Below are 10,847 nucleotides of genomic sequence, written 5' to 3'. Positions count from 1 at the left end.
ATTACGAGGGGTGGCTGATATAAAATCTACTTTGTTAAAGAAAGTTTTGAAAATCGAACTGGCCACTGCAAAATCATATTCTATATTTATTCCATTTTCAAAATTATGACGCTTATGTTTTTTCGCTTGCTTTTGTTTTTTTGGCGCGGCTTTGATTTCACCATGTCGAAAGAAAATTGTAAAATGATGAAATTTGAGCATCGAGCAGTGATTAAATTCCTAAGTAAAGAAGGAAATACGCCTACGCAGATCAGAGAGCGCATGTTAAAGGTGTTTGGTGATTCAAGTCCTTCTGAATTCGTCATAAAGTTTTGGTCGAAGCAATTTAAACATTGCCGTGAGAGCCTGGAAGACGACCCACGTAGTGGAAGGCCAATTTCTGCTGTTACCGCAGATAATGTTGAAAAGGTGAAGAACCTGATTCTTGCAGATCGGCGAATCAAGCAGTGGGGGATAGCCAGAGATGTGGGCATTAGCAAGGAACGAGTTCATGAAATTATTCACGAACATTTGGGCATTGGGTCCCTAGAATGTTGACCCCCTTTGACAAACAAAGGCGAGTAGAATGTTGTCAGGCATTTCTAGACCTGGTCAAAGGTAAAGAAGAAGAGACTATCTCTCGAATTGTGACCTGTGATGAAACTTGGATTCGCCAGTGGGATCCGGAAAGCAAACAAGAGTCAATGCAATGGAAATTTAAAGGAGAAAAGCCGCCAAGGAAGTTCAAGGTTCGGCCGTCGGCTGGAAAACTAATGGCCACCGTATTTTGGGATGTCGAAGGGATTTTGATGATAGATTATTTGCCTAAAAATACAACAATGAATGCTGAATGTTATGCAAACTTGCTTGACCAGCTTCGTGAACAAATCAAAGAAAAGCGGAGAGGCAAACTCAGCAAAGGTGTTCTGATTTTACAAGACAATGCTCCTGTACACACAGCCTTAACGGCGAGGTCAGCCCTGAGCAAAAACGGCTTCACAGAAATTAACCATCCACCTTATAGTCCAGATCTGGCTCCCTGTGACTATTTCTTATTCAAAGATTTAAAGAAAAAATTGAGGGGTCGCAGATTTTCGACGGACGAAGAAATGAAGGAGGCTGTGACTGACCATTTAGACGAGCAAAATAAAAATTACTATTATAACGGCATGATGTCACTTATTTGCAAATGTCATAAGTGTATTTCACTTGCAGGAGACTATATAGAAAAATAAAAAAAAACTAGCCATCAAAGTCTTTTCTTTCATAGTTAGGTAGATTACTTATCAGCCTCCCCTCGTATGTTTGTTAAAACTTTAATAGGCGTTCCTTCTTTTTCCTAGCCTCAAAGTTGTTTAGCCATTCTCATGTTTAATATTCAAACGTAAATCTCTGTACATTTCTGTTCTATTATCATTTATTTATAAAGAATTTTGAAATGAAAATGAATGAATCAAGTCATATTTATAATAATGTACCTTCCTAAATTAAGTTATGTGAATGTATTTTACCTATCTGTATTTGTGTACGTACCATGTTCTATACATAATTATGTTCATGTACTTTTCAGCTTTTCTAATTACGTTTATATTTTACTGATCAATTCTATTTTGTTACTTGTTTCATGTGATTTTTTTGTTGTTTTTATTTGTTATTAAGTGCCTTATGCACATGATTTAACTAAGTTTTTTGTTGTTTTTTGTTATAAGAACCGATCATTATAATGATGGATCCTTTGGTGGTCGGTATGTCTAAGTGTATTGCAACTTATATAGGTAGCCGCTATAGGTACGTAGTTATAACTTATGTGTATATACCCTATGAAAAGTACAGACCTCTAGCATTCATTATTAAAAATTAGTCACAAATAAATTCTCAAAGTGTCAACACATCGTTTTACTGTGCTATAATCTATACAAGCAATAAACAACCTTATCGCCGTAATCAACCCGCTTCTGTTGCTTCCACCTGCAGCAAGGTCGAACGGAGGCGGAAGGAACTGCTGCTGCGGAGCCATTTGGAGGAAGCACGAGCAGAGGAAAGGATTGCAAAGGCAGCGGCCGAGTTGCCGCGGATTGAGTTGGAGATGCTTCAACTGAACGTCGACTACGCGAGTCAGTCAACGATCGAAGATCCCCAAGGAAAAGAAGAAGTGCAACGATGGATTCAATCGACGACCAACATGACGCCTGGTGGGCATCCGATCGAGACTTCGCCCGGAGGCGGGCAAGGGAAGGCGCCTGAGGAGTCTCACGAAGCGGCCGTATAACCGAAACCAGCAGCGCAGCAAACTGAAGGAGCGAAGGAGCTCGTTCAGGCCATCCACAAAGCATCGAAGGGAGGGAGGAAGCCGTTGGCGACGTCCAACATTTTCAAGCCGCTCCCGGTAAACGAGACACCGGGAGCCCAGGTAACGGCCCAACCCTCACAGGTGAGGCCTACTCCAATTACTATATCTAAAATTTATTTTGATTTTGAGAAATGCCGCGCGGCGCTTCTTGCCGCTGATAAGGACGACAGAGTAGTGCACTGCAGGAACTGGGGTTCAAACCCACCAAGTTTGTCGCCTTCGAGGGCGACACACTGGTACTGAGATACCAAGTGACGCTACCGAAGAGCACTGACATCGGTGCCTTCAGGAAAATAAAATATATTTGTCACTAATTGGTGCGAATATACAAAATATAATAAGTACGGCACTATGTGTTCCAGGTGCCAGACATTCGGGCATGCAGAACGGAACTGCAACCGGGCTGCCCGCTGCGTCAAGTGGACCGGAGCCCACATCACAGCGGAGTGCAACCGGAAGGAGGATGCTCCAGTCCGGTGCTGCAACTGCGGCGGACAGCACGCGGCCTCGTACCGCCGGTGCCCCCAACGCCGCATCTACCTTGCGGCCGTCAAGGAGCGCCAGGAGCGCTTGCAGACCAGCCAAAGCGCACCACCCCAGCCACGCCTGTTCAAATCGAACATGGCAAACTGAAACTGAAAAGCAACCGCTGCTTCCGAGATCACCTACACCTACCGATATAGGATACCATTGCCGTCCAGTTAAAGCGTCTGTCTGCTCAGATGGAATCCCTACCGCTAATCGCTAGCATCCATGCTATACAGGCTTATATCGCTGATATGAAAAACATGATAGCAGATATCGCCGATCTAAAGCTGCTTAAACCAGAGCTTTGCGAAGTGAAGACTTCTTTACGGTTTGCCCAGAGTTCTGTAGTGTCACTAACATGTTCGCAGATTCACGTAGATCAAAAAGGAAGTGAAAAGATTAATAAAGGCAAAGGAAGACATAATTTGATAAGAATTAGGAAACTAGAACTAATTTAAATGAAAATTTTATTTTTGTCGATTTTATTTTCGATGGTAGTTTAAAATCGAGATCGAGCCTCATTGCTACTGTTATCAAAGCCGTGAAATATCGACGTTCAACCGTAGTCACCGGATCATAAAAAATAGGTATAAACTATAGGTTCTCAACGTGGGCGATAACGCCCCCTTGTGGGCGTTTGAGACTTTCGGGGGGGGGGCAGTAGAAGGCCCAGAGAAAATTAGGGGGCATTGAGATGGCGCAGATGGTGCGTGTGTAGATTAAAAAATATAGTCTAAAAAGGCAAAAAAAATACACGAAAATACTCTAGAGTCTAGAAAAAACATATTCTCAAAGTGGGCGGTGAGCTAAATAAGGTTGAGAAACTATGGTATAGACGTACAGTACTCCCAATTTAATACTGCGCATACAGATCTTCTCTAGTTGGCGTATTTCCTGAAACACCCGAATCATTACATCACAAGGACCCATAATAATGCACTTGAATTTTGCACCTTGTGCGAAAGAAATAGGAGTCAAATTATGTGTAGTGGTAGGGGTGGTGGTCGCCGGTCATTCAGTCGTCTTTAATTATTGACGCCGACTCCACGTGTTCTCCCTATGTGGAATTACATAGTTTCCTTAACCAAAAGACTATATGATAATTTAAGTAAAAGACTAAAAAAAGTAACATATATATTTAAAAACTTAAGCAATGTAGCAGATTAAAAGGTGTTGAAGCTGATTTATACATCCCTAGAATCGGTTATCTCATACTGCATTACGACTTGGGGTGCAGCTGCTAAGTCGCACATTCTACAACTAGAACCTGCGACTCATTCTAAAAATTATTCTTTTTAAACCGAGGTTATTCCCAGCCTATCAGCTATATCAACAGCACATATACTTAGCGTTAGACAACTGTTTATCCTTAAAGCAATTTTAAGACAACACAACAGTATAAATTTTATATAAAGAAATAGAGATCAGACTAAAACGATACCAGCGATATGAAGTTTGTATAAAACATCGTTTTAGGACTGCCTACGTTAGGAAGTTCTACTGCTGGCAAGGTCCGACTTTGTATAACAAGGCAAATAATACATTAAATTTAATTAATAAAACATATTATTCTTGCAAAAAAGAATTAATAACATGACTACTTAAACACGATTATGATGAAACAGAAAATCTTTTAGCCCCAATGTTACTATGATACAAATAAATAGAGGTTAATAAACTTTATCGTCTTTTCTCACACTGAACACACAGACGAACTGGAAAGAGAATGACACTCTCTTGGAAGCAGTCATAATCATGCACAAATGTGTACACACACAAACATCTTTGATATTTAGTCTCAATAATATAGACAATAAAAAGAAATGATATAATTAGTTACGAGTGGGGGGGCCAGGAGACTCATAGCACAGGTTCTACCTAGTTTCAACTCCTGTCTCCCAACTGTAGTTTTAACATTTTAAGAAAAAGTATTGCTGTACTATTGTAACTATGATTTATATTGGGAGAAATATACGTATTTGATTTGATTTGAATTACAGTGGTAAATGGTATTTAATGTATACCTTTACTTCTTAAATGAAACCATTGTATTCAAAAGTTATATAAATATTATAAAGTTACCGTGTTATAAAAGCTACAGGAATTTCACTGAGACCTTTGAGTAATATTTTGAACGAAACAAAAAAACAAACAGAATCCATCAATGCAATTTTCAACACCCAAAAATCAAAATCTTAAAGTAGGTCTCGGCTGGGACTTGATGATTCGACTATTGTGTTATTCGAAATATACAATTTTCAATTGATGCTCATAGAAATCCCGACTGTAAATATTTTTGAGAAAAAGTTAATCGAAGCTATTAATTTCAAAGCCTGTGCAGAGATTATAAGGCTCATCTTGAAACAAATGGGGTATAGGTTTCTGAAACATGATACCAACAGATGTTTACTTATCGAAAAACAAGATATTCGTTTAAAAAGGATCAAATATCTGAGAGAAAAACAACACCTGGGGATACTGGTATAAACATAGTGTTTATAGACGAGTCATACGTGTGTCAACGCATACTTAAGTTAAAACTTGGCAATATAACAGCGTAAAAGGTATTAAACAACCTAATTCCAAAGGAGAGCGAAAAATTATTGTACATGCAGGCAATCAAACAGGCTTCGTCCCAGGGGCTGTACATGATAACATAAATGTGTCGACTCAGACGGTCACTATTAAAAATAAATAAAGGCGGGATGTTATCAAACTTGGCTACGCAATGAATTGATTACGAACTTGCCTCCTAATACTGTGTTGGTAATTGATAACGCCCCTAATCATAATAAGCTGTCTGTGAAAGCACCAAACTCAAACACACCCAAACCGCAAATGATACCCTGGTTACAAACACAATATTCCAACACAATGACCTAAACAAGCTGAAACCCGAATTGTATGAAATTATAAAAAGACAAAAAATACACCGAATTTGCCTGGACCGTATTATGGAGAAAAATAGGCATAAAATTGTCTGACTGCCATCATATCGTCCCGATTTTATCCCCATCAAAATCATTTGGTGGACCCAACAGTGGAGTAAAATAACGCGAAGCAAAAAAAATACTGCACAAATGTCACGTCATTTAAAGATGCTATAATGGAAAAAAAATAAAACAGGACATAGGATAATGGGTTGGGACGACTGTCTACTTAGCAATCCTATGGATGATGCGATAGAATTATTTTACAAAAGTCTTCATGACATTATAAATAAATACATTCCCCGCAAATTTTATTCCCCCACTAACTTGCCACCATAGTATACAGCACCTTTAAAAAGATACTCAAAGAAAATTTCAGATTCCTTCGGATAAACAATATATACAGCAATACATCAGATTTCGAAACATTTTCTATACTTCGTGAAAGAGCGAAGCTTTTAGAAGACCAATTTTATAGAAACTATATCGAAAGATGCGAGGAAATAATAACAAAAAATCCCAAATTATTGAAGTGAAGACCTTAGACTTGAAGTGTTGCCTGGGAAGATAAGGAGCCCTCATGTCCTCATCCCCATAATACTAAAGAATGTAGAGAAAGGCACCATTATAGACACGGATTGCTGGCGAGCATACGATTGCTTAGCTGAGTATGGGTACATCCACAAAAAAGTGAAAATAGTGACCCTGATAATCCATTTGTGGCTGGAGGTGATACCCATACTCAGCGTATTCAAAGTGGCGAGAACTACCATACAGAAAATCTTGAAGATTTAATTATGGTATATTTGTGGAAGAATAACATTAATAAAGACAGTTCGTCGGCATTCAGTCACTGCACTGAGCGCACGCGTCATCGGATAGCTAATATTTCGCGAGTTAATATTATACAGAAATAAAGTTTCTATACTCAATTAAGTGTTTTTGAATAGTTAATTAACCTTTGTCTGTTTCTGACTACAGAAACATGAATCCCCAATCGAGAAAAACCCCGAGTTATGCCAGTGTTACACAAATTACTAACTTTCCAAAAAACGATCAAGCGGTAATTATTGATGTAATAGAAAACGCTCAAATTAAAGAATGTGCACAAGCATTAGGTAAAGTGATTGACCCGACACAAATTCGGTTCCTATCAAGAATTTCCAACAACAGAATATGCGTCTACCCATCTTCCAAATCAATTGCAGATGAATTAGTGGACAGTCAAAAATGTGTGACATTACATAATAATCAACTACCGATCCGCTTTGTTAAACCGACACAGCCGTGTTATACGTTCGAAAGTCTGTCCAATTATTAATCGAATTTCCCCTAAACATTGAAGTTAATCACGATAGCGATACTTTTTCACAGTTTTTTTGTTCGTTTTCACAAATCTGAAGAAAGCACACAAATATTATTTGGATACACTAGAGTCTAGCCGTTACATTTATTGAAAATTTCGTCTACAATTCTCCTAAGAAATACTCACTGTCAGCATCATAAATAAAGGAATGACGTTAGGCATGGTGTTAAGGACGTTGAAGAAATGCTTATGGAAATTTTCAAGGACCTAATACCAAATGTCACTATTAGAAGAATTAAAAATAAAATTACATTACCTGTCTTCCAAATCAATTGCAGATGAATAAGTGGACGGTCAAGAATGTGTCGCCACAAGAAGATTACGAGCGTCTCCCAGAAAGGATATCGGTAGAATATGAGGACACTAACAATTGGATAGTGTTCATGGACAATTCATACGTGTATCATCACATACTAAAGTTTAAACTTGGCAAGACAGCAGCAAAAAAGGTATTAAACAACCCAATTTCAAAGGAATGCGAATTATTATTGTACATGCAGGCAATGAAAAAGGCTTCGTCCCAGAGGCTGTAATGTTACATAAATATGTCGACTCAGACGGTGACTATCAAAAATAAATAAAGGCGAAACGTTATCAAACTTGGCTATACAATCAATTGATTACGAACTGGCCTCCTAATACTGTGTTGGTTATTGATGACGCCCCTTATCATAATAAGCTGTCTGTGAAACCACCAAACTCAAACACACCCAAACCACAAATGATACGCTGGTTACAAAAACACAATGACCTAAAAAAACGGAAATCCGAATTGTAACATATTATAAAAAGACAAAGAAAAAAACACAGAATTCGCCATTGACCGTATAATGGAAAAAAATGGGCATAAAATTGTCTGATTGCCATCATATCATCCCGATTTCAACCCCATCTAAAACATTTGGGCCCACATAAAACAACGCGTAGCAAAAACAATACTGCAACAAATGTCACGTCAGTTAAAGATGCTATAATAGAAAAAAAAATAATAATACAGGACCGGAAGATTGGAAAAAAGTTTGTGATCATGCCGTTAAATGCGAAGATGAATATAGGAAATTCGAAATTGTTTATAAATACATTGGAACTGAAAATAGATTTAATGTACACCTGTGTAAAAACGTTTTTCATATTCTTTTCATTTCAACCTCCTTTTTTTCCATGGTAAAATCAGCTACAGTTAGACAATTGAAAAGTACTATAAAATTTTCGGAGCAAATCAATCCAACATAGCCCGTAACATAGATCTTAATCACCTAAAAGACAGAAATATGTGTATGAACAAGGTGACTACGATAATATCAGAGCAATATTAGGTATAATGGTTTGGGACGACTGTCTACTTAGCAATCCTATGGATGAAGCGATAGAATTATTTTACAAAAGTCTACATGACATTATAAATAAAATATTCCCCGCAAATTTTATTCCCCCACTAACTTGCCACCATAGTACACAGCACCTTTAAAAAGATACTCAAAGAAATTTCAGATTCCTTCGGATAAACAATATATACGGAAATAAATCAGATTTCAAAACATTTTCTATACTTCGAGTAAGAGCGAAGCTTTTAGAAGACCAATGTTATAGAAACTATTTCGAAAGATGCGAAGAAACAATAACAAAAAATCCCAAATTATTGAAGTGAAGACCTTAGACTTGAAGTGTTGCCTGGGAAGGTAAGGAGTCCTCATGTCCTCATCCACATAATACTAAAACATGCAGACAAAGGCACCATTATAGACACGGATTGCTGGCGAGCATACGATTGCTTAGCTGAGTATGGGACATCAACACAAAAGTGAAAATAGTGACCCTGATAATCGATTTGTGGCTGGAGGTGGTACCCACACTCAGCGTATTGAAAGTGACAAGAACTAGCATACAGAAAATTTTGAAGGTTTAATTCTGGTATATTTGTGGAAGAATAACATTAATAAAGACAGTTCGTAGGCATTCAGTAACTGCACTGAGCGCACGCGTCATCGGATAGCTAATATTTCGCGATTTAATATTATACAGAAATGAAGTTTCTATACTCAATTAAGTGTTTTTAAATAGTTAATTAACCTTTGTCTGTTTCTGACTACAGAAACATGCCAAACGAGAAATACCCCGAGTTATGCCAGTGTTACACAAATTACTAACTTTCCAAAAAAAGATCAAGCGGTAATTATTGATGCAATAGAAAACGCTCAAATTAAAGAATGTGCACAAGCATTAGGTAAAGTGATTGACCCGACACAAATTCGGTTCCTATCAAGAATTTCCAACAACAGAATATGCGTCTACCCATCTTCCAAATCAATTGCAGATGAATTAGTGGACAGTCAAAAATGTGTGACATTACAAAATCATCAACTACCGCCGTTTGATAAACCGAAACAAACGTGTTATACGTTCGAATATCTGTCGAATTATTCCTCACAAGGAAATAGAAAAAAAAAATGGAAGAAATACCGATTAAACTTATGTCACCAATATCGTTTCTCCGTGCTGGCATTAACTTGTCCGTATCGGCGCTGTCTGCCTAAAAACTTCGTGTCAGATCGGCGTGAGTTCGGCGCTCGCGCAGCGTTCTCCCCGTGCGTATTATTTTACGTGTAATAATAAAATGCTTATAACTAGGGTGATTTGAGAGAATGGCACTGAAAGCTATTGAAACAAGCTATAAGACCATATATAAATTATTCATAGTGTGTTTTTATTTTATTTCACACAGAGTTCGACAATAAGTGTAAAAATAGATATATTTTAGAATAAATGATGATTTTCAATGATAAATACTTGTTTTATTTATTAACTTTAATGTTTTTGTGCTAAGCATTATATGTTCTTTATAAAATAAAAACAAAATATACATGCCTATACGTAACACAAGAAGATTACGAGCGTCTCCCAGAAAGGATATCGGTAGAATATGAGTGTTTATGGATAAGTCATACGTGAGTCAAGCCAACCAGAACCTTAGAGTTCATTTTAAGAAGAAGCATAATGAACACAAAGATAACAATATAACAAGACCTTATAGATACAAAGGTCAGACAGAGGAAGCAGTTATATCAACACGCTGGACTTCGAAGAACAAATTTATTAAAACATGAACTCATAAAAAGAACATTATGGAGGAATGTCACAATGAACTCATTAAAAGAACACAATGGAGTAATATTGGGTATTGGTATTCAATAACATCCTACACAACAGTAACCCTCTTCCCGCGCTGCAGTACAGCACCACAGTATATATAGTATATACAGTAGCATTGGCAAGGAATATCATTCACATTACCATAGCTTAAATAATACATTTGTTAAAGTAAGATAGGAATTTTGTTATTATTAAAAAAAGTATGTTTTTTAAATATCTTAAATCCAGATATTTTGACTGGCGCCCAACGTGTGGGGCCCAGCAACGTAGAAATTTACCGACATAATAACGCAATCATAAGTTATTCCGTTCGTCATTCAGTAAATTTTCGCGGAGTCTTTTAAGACAGAGAGCTGGGAACTACAGAAATAAATAAGTCAAAAGAAGAATGCTAAAAACATCGGTCGTCATCAACATATTGTGAGTACCGAGTAGCATTATCCTTGATCAAAATTCAATTTTTCCTGAGATCCCAACTTTTGTATTTAAATCTAAGTTAGAAGGTGATGTGAATCACCCTCCTTCTAAAAGCGAGGGCACTTTA

The sequence above is a fragment of the Leptidea sinapis genome, chromosome 2 (genome assembly GCF_905404315.1).
Source record: "Leptidea sinapis chromosome 2, ilLepSina1.1, whole genome shotgun sequence".
Lineage (NCBI taxonomy): Eukaryota > Metazoa > Arthropoda > Insecta > Lepidoptera > Pieridae > Leptidea > Leptidea sinapis.
The sequence above is the reverse complement of the archived record's forward strand: the minus strand, read 5'-3'. Positions refer to the sequence as shown.